General features: G+C 38.1%; 1 protein-coding gene across 5 annotated transcripts in view; it reads left to right on the plus strand.

Annotated features, from left to right (window-relative positions):
- The window catches only part of LOC131928640 (synaptotagmin-14), a 134,730-nt gene that overhangs the window by 46,615 nt on the left and 69,887 nt on the right, over positions 1-18,228 (plus strand). Inside the window, exon 1 of one of the 5 annotated variants that reach the window (XM_059284711.1) lies at positions 16,305-16,462. The exons of the other annotated variants lie outside the window; for them this stretch is intronic. The gene's annotated coding sequence lies outside the window, so the exon portion shown is untranslated. Of the gene's footprint in view, positions 1-16,304; positions 16,463-18,228 lie in introns of those variants that run through there. 5 annotated transcript variants of the gene reach the window in all.

Here is an 18,228-nt window from a genome sequence, read left to right on the forward strand (position 1 = left end):
TATGACTTTTGACGGGTGTTTTCTTCTCTGTGAAACACGCCAGTCCAGTTACTCGTTTCTCAGATTCGCTCGTATTTCAAAGCAAAACATCGCCGCTCTCGTGTCTAAATAATCTCGTATACACATACACACAGACATACAGACACGCAGATACACACAGACACAAACAGGCACAGGCATACACAGGAATAAACACACGAACAAACACACACACACAAACATACACAAACATACGAAGATACAAACACACAGACACACACACATACACACACCTACAGACACAAACAAACACAGACACAGACACACACACACACACACCTAAAGACACAGAAACAGACAAACCTAAGGATACAGACACAGACACACACAGACACAAACACATACACACTTTCATAGACTCATAGACATACAGGACTACAGAGACTCACAAACACACATACAGATATATAGACACACGAAGACACACACTCAAAGACACACATTCACAGACACACACACACAAACATGCACAGACACACCCATATAAACGCCAGAACAAAACTATCACATGACCTAATAAAAATAACACATGACAATTTCAATGAAACAATAACACCTCATTTCTATCGAGTTCAGTAAACTGATAAAGTGGGTAGGCCACAGTGAAAAATTGATTTGTGTAATCGATGTAATAATTTAGTGGATACATTGAAAAAGAATCGATCCTGTTTCCCTGTTGTCCCTTGTCTTTTCAGTTGACACTTTGGAGGAGACCTGGAGTATCGATCCAAGAAAAAAAATCGATTTTGCATTTTCAAATAATTCGATCCGAGATTACCTTAAAAGTTCTTTAGTATTAGTTAATCCACGGCTGTTCATTGAAAGGATACATTTGCGTACATTAAGAGGACGAAAAAGGTCGAGATTACTCACCCCTTATTCAATTTAGTAATCGATTTTAGTATTCCTCCGTATCCTTTGTGTAGTGTACGGCGCTCGTTAAAACGATTATAGCCGCCTTAGTAATCATGGGGGAGCCCGGTGCGCAGCGGGTTACACGACCGCCTGGGCGCCGGGTGTGCCATTTGATAGCTGAATGAAGTAGTTACGCTGACCCGCTGCGCTGGACACCCAATTAGTAGTGTTAGTAGCGCCCGACATATTGATTAACAATTAATTAAACCAAGAAATGAGAAGTGATTAAGGTAACAATAAGTAGAAATACATTGACAAATGTTGGACTTATCTTGTTGTGAAAACACTAAACACTGTCCATGGTTGTTATTTTAAAAAAATGGATCAGTTGTTATCATGGATATTTAGTAGGATGGAATTAAGATGGAATTTAGGATGGACTTTAGGATGGAATTTAGGAGAGGGCAAACAGTTACGAGTGAGATGCAAGTCTCTGAATGGTTTGCAGGACTATGCGGCAACGCTTGTAGTGTTATTAATACGGATGGAGGCTGTTTTCGACCCCACTGAATCCCACTGCAAGTACAGTAAGAAAGCAATACGGAGCCTTTTGTGGAACTTTTAAATTATTTCTACAGTAGAAAAGAAACTGGATTTTCATTTTTTTACAATTATTTATATAAAACAAATATTAAAATTCCAATGTAAAAGTTTTAATTTTTTGAAGAGGAAAAAGGGCCCCTATATGCAATGGGCCCCTATGCCGCCTTGCTTACACTAGCTTGACGGTAGCTACGCGACTGGATTAGTGGATTGAAAGGACGAGATAAGTGGACATTAGGAGATTAGGTGACGTTAAGAGCACGAGATTAGTGGACACTAAAAGATTATATGAGTACAATATATTGTTCATATGTGTCCAATGCTATTGTTGTATGTACCATATATTGTTCGTATGACCCCTGCTATTGTTGTATGTACCATATATTGTTCGTATGTCCCGTGCTACAGTTGTATGTACCATATATTGTTCGTATGTCCCCTGCTATTGTTGTATGTACCATATATTGTTCGTATGTCCCCTGCTATTGTTGCATGTACCATATATTGTTCGTATGTCCCCTGCTATTGTTGTATGTACCATATATTGTTCGTATGTCCCCTGCTATTGTTGTATGTACCATATATAGTTCGTATGTCCCCTGCTATTGTTGCATGTACCATATATAGTTAGTTAGTCCTTTGCTCTTGTTGTATTTACCATATGTTCACCCTATCTTTCCTGCCAGTCCTGTCACCCATAAGCGCAGGCGTATTCATACATTTGTATGTGTGTTGACATGTACATGGGTTCCCATCGACCGTCCGACCCACTCACCTAATTTACATTAGTAAATAAAATTAACAGTGTGACTATGCGGGATATATTTAGCGGCGTTGTGGTTGATTTTTTTAAAGCGTTTACGTTTGTAGATTTAGGGGTCATATATGTGTGTGTATGTGCGGGAAAGGGGAGTGGCGAATATGCGTATGTTGGGGTGGGGATAGGTTTGGGAACTCTTGTTTGCATGGGGGTTGTGGTGCATTTATGTGTGGGGGAGGTGGGGGCATATATGTGTTTATGTGTAGTGGAGGTTGGAGCATATATATGTGTGGTATGTGTATGGGGAGGTGGTGGCATATATATGTGTATGTATAGACTAAGGTTTGTGCACAAATGTATTCGTAAGTGCGTATGTGCGTGTGTAGGATGGATGTATTGAATCCCCTTATACGTGTGATAGCCGGTGTTTTGGAATTGTGTACCTTTCTTTTCACAACTCTAAATACCGAACAACAGCAGATGTTTCACACATTCTCTTCTCCGCCTTTATTATTTGTGAAATCGGAGGTGATTTTTTTCTCCCAACAATTAGAATTACGAGCCAACGTGTTATTTGCCATGTTGCCAGTTGATAGTGATTTATGCATACTTTTTTTTTCTTGGATTTGATTTGTCAACGCAAGAACAATTTACAAGACAGTTGTTTGATTTTGGAGTTATCTCTCCAAGATGGGTTGGTGTCCCCTGCTAACGAACCTCATCTGTCCGGTTGATGTTTTAGGCCTTAATGTTTTAGGCCTTGATGTTTTAGGCCTAGAGGTTTTAGGCCTAGAGGTTTTAGGCCTTAATATTTTAGGCCTTGATGTTTTAGGCCTAGAGGTTTTAGGCCTTGATGTTTTAGGCCTTGATGTTTTAGGCCTTAATGTTTTAGGCCTTGATGTTTTAGGCCTTAATGTTTTAGGCCTTGATGTTTTAGGCCTTGATGTTTTAGGCCTAGAGGTTTTAGGCCTTGATGTTTTAGGCCTTGATGTTTAAGGCCTTAATGTTTTAGGCCGTGAGGTTTTTATGCCTAAATGTTTTAGGCCTAGAGGTTTTAGGCCTTGATGTTTAAGGCCTTGATGTTTAAGGCCCGCGAAGTTATCTTAAGTGAGATACTATCAGTAATCCTTGCTCGCGAATACAGTTGTCAAATACCACATATAGAACCTAAATAAATATTTGTATCACATTTCTATACATACTCACTAGCCAACAACTAGCTATAATAATGTTTCACTGTAAAACAATTAATTACTGGGGTTAGTGAGGGCTAACACTTGTAATACATGTTAATTAACACAACTACTGGCACTATATTTGGTATCACGTGCCACGTGATTTGGGGTCACGTGAACGTGACCTTGCACTTGACGCAGACGACATAGTCACGTGATTTCCATCTCTGTATTTACAACTCACCCTGGGAATGTTGTTGACCTTAAAAACAAAAATCCCACATTCCCATTTAACACAAGGTCATTGAAAAACCACCAGCAGTCACGTGTCAACCGTCCCACGTGTACCACGTGACCTATTTTTATCGTGCTGAGTTCAGCCATGACTGCCCCGCCCACAGTATAGGTCAAAATATGGCGCTAAAGCTTCCCTATAATTTATAACCGCTATTCTTTGGTGGGAGGGAAAAAGCATACCACTTCGATTTAAAGTGCCGTAAAAGGAGTTAAGTGTGTATGTGTGTGTGTGTGTGTGTATGTGTGTGTGTGTGTGTGTGTATAGATTGGTGCCCCCCCCCCCCCCAAAAAAAAAAGCAACAACCAAAAAACAAAACAAAAACAACAAAAACAGCAACTAAACAAAACAAATCAACAAAATTTTGCCAAAAATGTTAGCCTATCTTTTACTTGTTTTTATTTCTGTGATATTTTACAAGTTAATCTTACAGCTGTAGGAGATTCTTGGGGCCAGTGTTTTTTTTCTTCGGCGGGTGGGAGGAGTGAGAGGGGGAGGGGGGCACAAGTGAGGCATTCGGGGGGGGGGGGGGGGGAGGGGGCACAAGTGAAGCATTCGGGGGGGGGGGGGGGGGGAAGGGGGGGGGGGCACAAGTGAAACTTTCGGGGGGGGAGGGGGGGTGACGGCTACTGCCAAATATTTCATATCTTAGTTAACTATGCAAAGAGTTACACGAAATTATTACTTGACTATGTTTTCCATTCAATTTTAATGTTTACAACATACAAAAAAATAACTATGTTTCCATTATAGTTTTTAATTAAAAAAAAATTCAAAATATAATTCTAAATTTAAGAATTTGTATATATAAAGAAAAATAAAAAGACGGTACACGGTAAAAACTGTCTAATCTAGATGTAACATCTAGATGTAACATGATCGCCAGATTTAGAGGGTAAGGTGGAGATATGGCCTTCCTAGGCAGAGTTACGACCCCTGTGCTCCTTTCTGCGGTTCCGAGTTTTTCCTTTGTTTATATCCGGTTTAAATATTCTTGATCATCCAACAATAATAAATACTCGACTTCAATCTGCTTGTAAATACACAATGACATTCTATTTCTAGTGATCACAGAAATAGAATAACTCTACTTCATCTGCCCTAAACACACTTTAGTTTCCAAAAGCCCCAGTGTTTCTTCCAGACTTTTTTCTCCGTGGGGGGGGGGGGGGTGCACTTGAAATTTTCGGGGGGGGGGGGGGGGTGGTGGTAAACTTTCTTCGGGGGGGGGGGGGGGTGGACACTGTTAAAAGTATATATTTTCTATATAAATTATATAAATTTCATTCCGTTCGGGCGGGCGGTAAAAAATTCCCCCCCCCCCCCGAAGAGATGCCTGGAAGAAATTCTGAAGAGCCCATTGATCTAAGTTTTCTAGTACACTTGTAAGATTACTTTCATTCAATACATGTTTAATTTCTTGTCTTATTTCAGTACAACAGATTTTTAAGTTAACGCATTGAAATTGTCTAGATAGAACAGAGCTACGCTGTTGTGAAACGTGGCTAATCAATTACAATTAAATTACTTCTTTTAATTAAGATACAGTTTAGTGAGAGATAATTTAAACCAACATATATTGTTATAATTATATGAAAAAAAAATCCATTCGCGAATCAATAGTTTTCCCCACTAAGGGACCTAATTCAGTAAAAATTACTTTTTGATTTAGAAGCTAGTTATGTTCCCTTTGGTTGGCTGCTTCTATGAAAAGCTGCTTACAAAAGGAAAGATAACCCAATCAATAACACAGTATAAAAATAACAAAATAAACATAACACTGCACTTTTACATTACATATTATTTTTTACTGTGCTGAAACTAAATTGTAATTTTTATCAAGGTCTAAGCTGTACGGTTCCAAACTATAATGTTTGTTAATCAGTTCAAACTACCCATATGAAAACACATCAGTTCAAACTACTCGCATGAAAACACATCAGTTCAAACTTATCATATGAAAACATCAGTTCAAACTACACATATAAAAACACATCAGTTCAAACTACCCATATAAAAACACATCAGTTCAAACTACTCGCATGAAAACACATCAGTTCAAGCTTATCATATGAAAACATCAGTTCAAACTACCCATATGAAAACATCAGTTCAAACTACCCATATGAAAACACATCAGTTCAAACTACTCGCATGAAAACACATCAGTTCAAACTACTCGCATGAAAACACATCAGTTCAAACTTATCATATGAAAACATCAGTTCAAACTACACATATGAAAACACATCAGTTCAAACTCTTGAGTAAATGCGTGCACTTTACGCTTACAATGTGTGTACACACACACGCACGCACGTACGTACTTACGCACATACGTACATAAACATACACACACAAACACATACACACATATAGACATACACACACGCATACACACACTCGCGCTCTCTGTCTCTCTCAAACACAGGCGCACACACACACACATGTACATAGACACACGCATACACACATACACACACACACACACTTTCTCTCACATATAGACAAGGAGAGAGAATATCCCACAATGTCAACACACAGACACACATACTCGTACGGTATTCACAGATACGCACACAAGCGACAAGTACTCACACACACACACACATACACAGACAGCACACATAGAGACCTTCCTAAACATAAGCTCGAACACACTCACACACATAAACACGGCCCGTTTCCCATACTCACAAACGCGCGCTCAAATCCTTCACTCACCCGTACTGTCACACACTCTCACACACCAACTCATAAACACACGCACTCTCTCATCAACACAAACGTGAACGTGTAGTAAATGGGTCATTGCTCACTCACACACCACATGTCAGCGTGCGGATATTTTTTCCCCGACACGGTCCGCTGGGATTATCGAACAGATCGATACATGTTCAATCATTCATGTCTTGAGCCTCGGCCTGGCTATTTCATGGCATCATGGTGATTTCAAGCGGTTTTTTTTAGTGTAAGAGTTCATACAAGTTACATGATTTTATAGCAGTAGAGTTTATTTAAGTTACATGATTTTTATGGCTTTAGAGTTCATACAAGTATATATTTTTATGTTATGTTAAAAGTTCATACATGTTATACGTGTTAATTACAACTCATAGCTATATACATTCCAAGGACAACTTTAAATTAATATAGACAAAAATTTTTAAAAATCTAATTAATATCAATGTTTTTTCCAGACTTTTCTCTCCGGGGAGGGGGGGGGGGGAATTACTTGAACTTTTCGGGGGGGGGGGGCGGACACTGTTAAAAGTATATATTTTCTAAATAACTTCCATTTCGTTCGGGGGTGGGGGGAGGGGAGTGGGGGTGGGCAGTAGCCTTTTTCTGATGGGGGGGGGGGGATGGGCCCCGAAGAAATGCCTGGAAGAAACACTGATGAATATTATCTTCTAGATTACATTCTTATATATATTAACCCTATACGCTTTTCTGTCTGAAATCTGTAGAAATTAAAGTATCTTGACAAAAACTGCTTACCGTAACTCTTAGTAACATGCTCCGTGACCCCTGACCCCTACACTTCTCTTTAAACCTGCTGGTCTAGTTCTAGCTGTTGACCACGATCCCTCTTCACATCTTTGTCGTGGTAAAATTTACACGCATACTTATTGCACCGATTGTAAAAAATATTTCTAGTGTTTTTAAATACAGCAAGGTTATATCACATTTATTTTAGCATTCAAGAAATATTCTGAATATTGTTTCTTTCTTATATTAATTCTTTAGATAAACTAAAACATAATCTGGAATCATTCAATTTGTTTACACCTTTACAAAAATGTGTTGTATGCTTGAACTCTAAAGTTGAAAAATTCAAAAATTCTAAAAATTTTAAAATTCTAAAATTGTCATTCAATGCGGCGAAAAAAACAACACTAAAAAATAAAAAAATAAAACGACGTTCAAATATAAAAAGCCAAGTGATTCAGATGTCAACTAAATTAGCATGAACATAATCCACTTGTGTTAATTCAATCACTGACAACAACTACAGCTCTAACTACGTTAGGCTGTTTAAAAAAAAGGGAGGTAAGCACGCCAATACAGAGCACGGCGCCTGTTTACATGTTCCCATCAATTATTCAGTCAGGGAACCCGAGAGTTCCTTTGTTGGGGCAAAACTGGACGTCTAGTTGTGTCGGCACACGATCTTGTCGGTCCTACACACATAATAATAGCCTCAGTATGCTGGAAATATCGACTCGTTTCAATGTTGAAAATAGAATATCACACACACACATACACACACACTCATATATATATATATATATATATATATATATATATATATATATATATATATATATATATATATATGAATTTCAACAGAAACGTGTCTATGTTTACATGTTTATCTTTACATACATGTCCATAAAGACATGTTTGGATACTTTGTATAAGTATGTATATACATACAAAATAATATATATTTTCATATATATATATATATATATATATATATATATATATATATATATATTTATATATATATATATATATATATATATATATATATATATATATATATATATATATATATATATATATATATATATATATATATATATTATATAGACCTATATATCAAAATATCTCCATGACAATATACCTCTTTAAAATTTTTTTTACGTAATAATGGTTACCCCAGTCGCATATGTAGATGTTCGTATTCTGCTAAAATTTTAATCCTTGATCTTAACCTCCCCGTGTGTATGTGGGCCTCAGCCCAACATAGATCTGTTAATCCCTCTATCAGACAACACCATCAGACAACCCTAGATAGACCGATGTACCCAGCTCACCAATCAGAACACGTCATCTCACATTGATCTCACTAATTAGGATGTATCGAATGGCGTCAACTTGTAATCACTCGATGTGGGTTAATAAGGTTAATTCCGTGTGAGATGCGATACGTCAATAATAGGAGCTTAATTAACAGTTTTAATTATAATTAATCCAGGACTTTGAAACACGATAATCTGAGTGTTTACAAATGTTGGGTATGGACACAGGGAACGTAAAGCTTTAGCTAATCTTTGGTCGCCTTAAAGACAAGCTTAGATTAGGGTCATTGTAAGGTAGAAGTAACACGTTAAAGATTACATTTGATTACAGAGAGAGAGAGAGAGAGAGAGAGAGAGAGAGAGAGAGATGGAAAGACAGAGAGAGAGATGGAGAGACATAGAGAGGGAGAGGGAGACTGAGAGAGAGAGACAGAGAGAGATGGAGAGACAGAGAGATGGAGAGAGAAGGAAAACAGAGAGAGATGGAGAGAAATTGATGGAGAGAGATGGAGAGAGATGGAGAGAAATTGATGGAGAGACAGAGAGAGATGGAGAGACAGAGAGAGAGAGAGAGTTCTGGAGAGACAGAGAGAGAGTTCTGGAGAGACAGAGAGAGATGGAGAGACAGAGAGAGAGATGGAGAGACAGAGAGAGATGGAGAGACATAGAGAGGGAGAGGGAGAATGAGAGAGAGACAGAGAGATGGAGAGAGAAGGAAAACAGAGAGAGAGATGGAGAGAAATTGATGGAGAGAGATGGAGAGAGATGGAGAGAAATTGATGGAGAGACAGAGAGAGATGGAGAGACAGAGAGAGAGAGAGAGTTCTGGAGAGACAGAGAGAGAGTTCTGGAGAGACAGAGAGAGATGGAGAGACAGAGAGAGAGATGGAGAGACAGAGAGAGAGTTCTGGAGAGACAGAGAGAGAGTTCTGGAGAGACAGAGAGAGATGGAGAGACAGAGAGAGAGAAAGATGGAGAGACAGAGAGAGATGGAGAGACAGAGAGAGATGGAGAGACAGAGTTCTGGAGAGACAGAGAGAGATGAAGAGACAGAGAGAGATGGAGAGACAGAGAGAGAGATGGAGAGAAAGAGAGAGATGGAGAGACAGAGAGAGATGGAGAGACACAGAGAGAGATGGAGAGACATAGAAAGAGAGATGGAGAGACAGAGAGAGATGGAGAGACAGAGAGAGAGATGGAGAGACAGAGAGAGATGGAGAGACAGAGAGAGATGGAGAGACAGAGAGATGGAGAGAGAGATGGAGAGAGAGGGAGAGAGAGACAGAGAAAAAGAGATGGAAAGATAGAGATGGAGAGACATCGAGAGATAATGAGAGACAGAGAGGGATACTAGATAAAAGAAAGATTTTTTGTGATAAGAATTTAGAGCTTAGAGCAGCAGTTCTTCACCTTGTTGGATTGTCTCACCCAACCCTCTGGGGCTCGATCGAACCCATGTTAAAGAACCACTTGCTTAGAGCCTTAACCATTAAGATTTGAACTTTCAGCTTTTAATCAAAGTTGAAAAAATAGACCCTGTAATTAAAGCCATACATTCAATACTGATGACGGGATGTGATGATTCATCGGTTTTTTTTTTAAAGGCTTACCATCCATGCTATAACCTGCCCCAACTCAAGATCAGGAATTTATCATAGTTCATAGAACCACTGCCAGTAACCGGATGGGACTGACCTAAATGGCATCAGGGTCAAGGAGCGCCATTTAGCCGGATGTCAGTTTGGTGACATTGACCTTTAAGCCGGCCTTGACTTAGTGGGAGGATGAGTACGGGTTGAGCAATTACCGAAACCCGTTGGTGGTCTTGTCAATTTGAGAGAGATGGAAAGAGAGAAATAGGCAGAGATATTTAAATATATAGAGAACGAGAGAGAAAGAGAGGGTTTGAAAGAGAGATACAGAGAGGAAAGAATGAAATATTAAAAAAGAGAGTAAAAAGAAAAAAGAAACAAAAAAAAATGGATACGAATAATTGGTTTATTTGTGTGGAAGAGATAGTGTGGAGCTGGTATTTTATTCGCTGTAAAAAATAATTGAATTCACCATCATTGTTATCTCATGTAGTTGCAAGCAGCTTTAGTTTTGGAGAGAGAGAGAGAGTTAATGATGTTTTACTCAGTGAGTTGTTGATGTTTTACTGAGTGAGTTGTTGATGTTTTACTCAGTGAGTTGTTGATGTTTTACTGAGTGAGTTGTTGATGTTTTACTGAGTGAGTTGTTGATGTTTTACTGATTGAGTTGTTGATGTTTTACTGAGTTGATATTTTACTCAGTGAGTTGTTGATGTTTTACTGAGTGAATTGTTGATGTTTTACTGAGTGAGTTGTTGATGTTTTACTGAGTGAGTTGTTGATGTTTTACTGAGTATGTTGTTGATGTTTGAGTGTGTTGTTGATGTTTTACTCAGTGAGTTGTTGATGTTTTACTGATTGAGTTTTACTCAGTGAGATGTTGATGTTTTACTGATTGAGTTTTTGATGTTTTACTGATTGAGTTGTTGATGTTTTACATCGAAACGACCCCACACAAAGCAACAGCAACCGCCAGCACTGGCCACACCCCTTCTCTTCAACAGTCTGACACAGCTCAAAAATGGCGACACCGCAGACTTGATTAGATATAGGATCGTGAGGGTGGGGGAGGGGGGGGGGGGCTGAAAATAATGCCAGAGACAAGCTAAAAATAAAATCTTAACCTTGAACTAGTGCCACAGATAGCTTCGAGTGTAGTCAACACAATGGGTTTGTAGACAATTCTTCACTGTGTAGGAGTCTGGGAAATGAAATTCTCACGACCAACACAAACCACAGACGTTTGATGCTTACCATGATAGGCGTATAAATATATTTTTTCAAATGACTTGTGTAAACATTTAAAACAGTTGCCATCAAATTTAAAACCAGTACCTGCCTGCTAATATAATTGGTTCATCCATAATTCAGGCTTGAAATAATTGCTTTTGTGATTACATCAGCTATACTATTACAAAGTGGCGTTGGAAGAATTTGTTTTTGGGCAAGGGGGGGGGGGGTTAACTATTTTATTTGCCACATATATAAATGGAATATATATATATATATATATATATATATATATATATATATATATATATATAATATATATATATATATATATATATATATATATATATATATATATATATATATATATATATATATATATATATATATATGTATATATATATATATATATATATATATATATATATATATATATATATATATATATATACATACGTTTATAACCACCTCTACACCTCCACTGCCTACGCCACTGCCACGTGGGTTTAACTCATACATTTTTGACAAACGTAGTAACGTAATAAAATTGATTTTGACCCACTCGCGAATAATTGTGGGTGTAATTAAATCAGTGGCACTGCAGGGGAGGCAATTAGCTTTACTCAGGAAAACCTAACAAATTATCGAGGCAGATGGCGCCCGCGGCATTACATGCTAGTTGTTAGTTGTTAGTTTGTTGTTAGTTAGTGGTTGTTAGTTGTGCTTAACAAGCCGTTTAAAATTTTGTATTGATTGTTTAATGCATTGAGCATAACACGAACTTCATCAGGTGTATTTTTGTTGTGTTTGAGTTAGAACAAAAAAAAAATAAAAAGATATAATAAAACGATAAAATAAAAAAACCACCAAAAAAGCAATAGCACATGGGTAAAATAAACTCCATGCAAATATCACCATATATAATTCGTACGTGCTGTAGCTTAAGAAACAGATGAACTCTACTTCATCTGCTCTTTGGACCTTCAGACTGTGATGGTACTTGTTAGATTTACCCACTAACTTGTCGTATGTGTAGTAGCCTACAGGGTGGGTTCTCCATTAAACTCGAGCTCTTTTGCTCGTATCTATTTACAGGAAACTTTTTAAACGGCTTTTAAAACAGTTTTTATGGCATATCTTTTAATGGGTTTCAGTGGGTAAATTATTGATTGTAAAGTGGAATTTTAGAAGGCAATAACATTATGTGGTGTTATGTTTTTTTCATTGATGTACTTTTCACTTCTGTGAGAGATTTTTACAAGTTATCTCTGACGAAAAAATAAAATCCAATACAGTTAATTTATTCAAGAACTTCATCGATTTACATATTACTTGGTTTTACGTTAGATATAGGGAATCCAGGGAGGGGGGTATGTGGGAGGGGGTGACTGATAGATATCTTTAGGAAAACAAATTTCGTCAATTAAATTAATGAGGCTCGGCTGAAGGCCCAGTTGGTGGATAATTTAATTAACGGTTTTAATATTGCGTAACCAGTCAGGACGGGGGTGGTGGAGGGGGGGGGGGGGTGGTATGTGGGTGTTACGTGTTGTAGGCTGGGAGGTGTCAGGGAAGTAGGTTGTAGGTTGGGAGGTGTCTGGTGTATACAGGGAAGTAAGTAGGTTGTAAGTTGGGGATTTTGTGGTGTATACAGGGGAGTAGGTTGTAGGTTGGGAGGTGTCATTGGGTAGGTTGTAGGTTGGGAGGTGTCATTGGGTAGGTTGTAGGTTGGGAGGTGTCTGTTGAGAAGGATCTAGGTTGGGAGGTGTGGTGTAGATAGCGGAGAATGTTGTAGGCTATGAGGTGTCAGGGGAGTAGGTTGTAGGTTGGGAGGTGTCTGTTGAGAAGGATCTAGGTTGGGATGTGTGGTGTAGATAGCGGAGAATGTTGTAGGCTATGAGGTGTCAGGGGAGTAGGTTGTAGGTTGGGAGGTGTCAGGGGAGTAGGTTGTAGGTTGGGAGGTGTCTGGTCTATACAGGGGGTATGTTATAGGTTGGGAGGTTTCAGGGGAGTAGGTTGTAGGTTGGGAGGTGTGGTGTGTACAGGGGAGTAGGTTGTAGTCTGGGAGGTGTCAGGGGAGTAGGTTGTAGGTTGGGAGGTGTGGTGTATACAGGGGAGTAAGTTGTAGTCTGGGAGGTGTCAGTGGAGTAGGTTGTGGGTTGGGAGGTGTGGTGTATACAGGGGAGTAAGTTGTAGTCTGGGAGGTGTCAGTGGAGTAGGTTGTGGGTTGGGAGGTGTAGACAGGGGAATAGGTTGTAGGTTGGGAGGTGTGGTGTTTACAGGGGAATAGGCTGTAGGTTCCGGTGTTGTTAGTCTCATGTTGTATATTGTATATTGATTGGTGGGACGGCGTGCTAGATGGAAAAGTTTGAGTTTGGATCCAGCCCTAAGTCCGTACTACGTTTTTGAGTACACCCAGCTTTGATGTAGAAGGTATGGGCAGATGGGCATAGAACTGACCACACTATCCTTTTATATGCCGGAGTTAATTAAAATATATGAACTCTACTTCATCTGCACATACACGATGTAAAACCGTAATAGAAAACTATCTTATTTGATTTTACTTTTAAATTTGGATTTTTACTACTTGAATTTGAGGAAAAAGTAAATACAGATACTTTACCTAAAAGCTTTTGTTTGCACCAGAATACAGCAGAGAATTAAGACAAATAACGTTGACGAAGTTCTAGAGAAGGAAAGTTTGAGAATTAGAGTGCTTTAGACGTGGTAATACACCAGTAGGGCGCCCAGATTCCTCACGAAGGGCGCCAGCTAGAGTTCTAGTCTGCCAGTCTGGAATAGGAAGTTACGTCATTAAAAGATTACAGGTAGAGGACTGATTCAACTGACTTGATTACCTCGTCTGCTATTTCACAACTATTTGTGGTTTTTACAAGCTTTTATTTAACTCACTTCCTCGTCAGTCTGTCGTCAGTCGTCAGTCTGTCTAGACGGAAACGCAGGAGTGAAAATTCGGACAGTTCTACTTGACCGACACGATTCACAGTTGGCACGTGGGTCAAGACATGAAGACAATGCAATCTGAAACTAAATTTGACTTAATTGGATGCCTAATTGATTTTTTATGAATTAATTAAAATTTGGACCGAATTAGTAGGCATGTCTAGCCAACCACACCACACGCGTCATCAATAGCTGCGCATCACGACCACGTAATGGCTGCGTTCAAAAACCATTGCGCGCCTACTGAACGTGATATTCAGTAGGCGCGCAATGGTTTTTAGTCATGTAACTCTATTGTAGATAAAACATGTAAAGTACTGAAAAAAAATTTCATAAAAAACGTTTTAATAACAAGCTTTTATGTAATGATGCACTAAAAAGTAGAAAATAAATTATAGACTACTATTTAAATAACTATAAAGAAAAGCGTGGGTGTCTTCCATAACATTAGTAAAGGTATCCAATAGATACTAAAGTGACCCACGCTTTTCTTTATAGTTATTTAAATAGTAGTCTATAATTTATTTTCTACTTTTTAGTGCATCATTACATAAAAGCTTGTTATTAAAACGTTTTTTATGAAATTTTTTTTAAATGTTTTTTTTTCTCAGTACGTTTACTTAATATAAGACGTTACTGCTTGTTTGGTGAGATATTTGGGTGTGAGGGCGGGGAAGAGGGGGCTGGGGTTGGAATTTTTCATTTTATCAACAAGCGAAATAAAAATCAAAATCCCTGAGCTGGCCTGTGAATTAAATATCTAATGAAGTCGTTAATATAAGTGTCAAGCTCGATTACACCGTGATATTTTCTAACTTTAATAAATTATATCCGTCTGTATATTGACAAAATTATTTTTTCCTGTAGCTTTCCTGCTACCTTTCAATATTACCTGTATGTACGTCACACCTGTGGGGCCTTCCCTTTTGTTGGTGCTGTGTGTGCTTGGTTAAGCAGTTAATTAATTAAGTCTTGATTAGTGAATACACGTGAACTACATTAATATAGGAACTTAGATTAGCTTTACTTGTAACCGCGAGATTAGAGATTAACTGTACTTATTACAGGTAAAGTAGAGCCTAACTGTATTTGTTACAGGTAAGTAACTGCATTTGTTACATGTAAATTAGAGCCTAACTGTATTTGTTACAGGTAAATTAGAGACTAACTGTATTTGTTACAGGTAAATTAGAGCTAAACTGTATTTGTTACAGGTAAATGAGAGCCTAACTGTACTTGTTACAGGTAAATTAGAACCTAACTGTATTTGTTACAGGTAAATTAGAGCCTAACTGTATTTGTTACAGGCAAATTAGAGCCTCACTGTATTTGTTACAGGCAAACAAGTGACTAACTGTGCTTGTCAAATACTTGTGAACTCTACTGAACAATCTACTCACTCTAACTACGCTAGTTCCAAATGTCGAGATCTCGTATCCCATCATGCTTGAATCATTATCCTCTTATGCTGTTCACTAGATTGCTCACGATGTTGACTGTTTTTTTCTCGGCTAATAATAGAACACGGGGCTAAATTTAAAGACAGTAAACGACACAAATTAGCTTTTTTTTTGTTGGATGGCAGATCATTACTTATTAGTGTACCTGATCTCAGTTGCCTACACAAATCGATACCTGTAAATAGATAACAAGCTCAAATAGTACGTCGTTTATAAAGTTATTGTGTACGTGGGATTAGCTTTGTTACAAGAACACAAATGTTATTTTACATCGAGAAAAAAAAGCGCGGTTTTTACTTTATGGACTATTACTAACCCGTACGCAGATGAGTTTTTATGATGTAAGTCTCCCCCCCCCCCCGTTTTCTCTCCCCCCCCCCCCCCTACCCGCCCGCGTTTTCTTTTTCGCGCCGCTTGGTTAGATGACGCGAGAGCCAGCCAGTTGCCGCCCTTTCTTCTTTCTTCCGAACGTCCGGGGACACAACTCCGCCTGTTGGGTTGAATGGAACAGCTGGATGTTGGATTACCTCGGATAGTGTCGAACAATGTGCTTTTCCTGGATATCCAATTCACAGTGGATGTGTGGTGATTCGGGCTTCGATCACTCGTCCGTTGGAGCTGCCTCCGTCGGTGGATTCTCCGCTCAAGAAATCGTTTGAAATAGTTATCACACATGTTAGAGTTTGACGTTTTTAGTTTGGTTTTAAGTAACCCCCCCTTTCTTGAGTTTTACCGTATAATTTTAAGCTTCTTTTTAAGTGTAAGAAAAAAAATGTATTGCATTAATGTCTTTAACTACTGAAAGTTTATTAGCACTGCTTGTAGTAGAAGGGAGAAAATTACAATAGATTCAACAATAATTAATTTAAGAACTCCCCCTCTCTCTCTATTTACATACATACATAGATTCATATATATATATATATATATATATATATATATATATATATATATATATATATATATATATATATATATATATAATATGTATGTGTAGAAACCATCTACTAAACAAAACTTCGACAAGTTGAAGTTATGAATTGTTTAATGTTAACACCCCCCACCCCCATGGTATGATGTTTAGAAGAGCTTTTGATGAGTCAGCGATATTTCAACATAAGGTAGCAGTGTGCCACGCCTCTGTCCATTATGTGGCTCATTATCCTTGACATTTAGTGGACACCAACAGTGGCTTCAATAGATTGTTGAAAAGATTTCTAGGTCTACATTGGATACCTAAATACCTAAACTATAAGTTCCACCAGTGTTTCTTCCAGACTTTATTCTACCGGGGGGTGGGGGGCAGGGGCGGATTAAGCTTGGGCGGGGCCCCAGGCTTAAAATTTTTGGGGGCCCCTGATATATATATATATATATATATATATATATATATATATATATATATATATATATATATATATATATATATATATATATATATATATCAACATATAATCAACATACTATTTAAAAAATCATGGATTATTTTAACTTATAGGAACATTCGACACCGATATTTACAATTTACAAAGCTAATTTCTAATTTAAAAAGCATTCAATTATGTTAAATGAGCGATAAATTGGATACAAACATGTACCAAATATGTACTCATTTTTAGCAAGATTATATGTCCCCCCCCCTCATCCACTACCACGACACACACTAACAAAACACAAAGACGCGAGATCCATCCGCTACGTCAGAAGTACTAAATAAATGACTGTTTATTTTAGGCCTATAGAAGTTTCCAACCTCACCAGGTACCAAACTGTAGGAAGATGTCCCGCGTCTGTTGGTGGGGGAAGTAAAGGCTGGTCAGAGCCTACGGATGAATAAGCGACCAACATGTAGTGTTTTAAACCAACTTCTTCGTGAGACTGATTCAGTCCACTATTTGCCAGTTAGTTGGAGTTGACCTCCCTGGCTAATGGGAGTTAAACTTCTGAGCCGGTATATCAGTGTCACAATAGTTAGTGAACAGTCATTCACAAATTTATATTGGGCATGACCAAGCTGGGAATGGAGATTAACATTGAACAGATATAAATATCCATGAGAATATTATAATGTCGTTATAGAGCACGTGATAAACACTATTGGCACTCGTTTGCTTGCAGACGCTAAAAGAAAAAAAAAGAATTTCAAACCACACTATGTAAGAAATTATTAATAACATAAAGAGTTTAAACTAGGCCCAACTAAAAACAGTAAGCACGGCATAAGCGTAAAAAAACCACACCTCCAACCTCTTAGGTGTCATCCATTTATAAGGCCCACAAATAAGTTGAATTTTCCTACCTCAACCCATACGCCGCCCGCACTTTTCCACAATTGTCTAAAGTGTTAGTTCCCTAAGTTGATGATTTCTTATATTCTTACGATAAATCTATATTGATGCCAACGAAATTACAAGCTAATTAATTAGGCCTAACGGTTTGTG

Source organism: Physella acuta, unplaced genomic scaffold (genome assembly GCF_028476545.2).
Source record: "Physella acuta isolate Inbredline_101_S28 unplaced genomic scaffold, ASM2847654v3 ptg001528l, whole genome shotgun sequence".
NCBI classification, from domain to species: Eukaryota; Metazoa; Mollusca; class Gastropoda; family Physidae; genus Physella; species Physella acuta.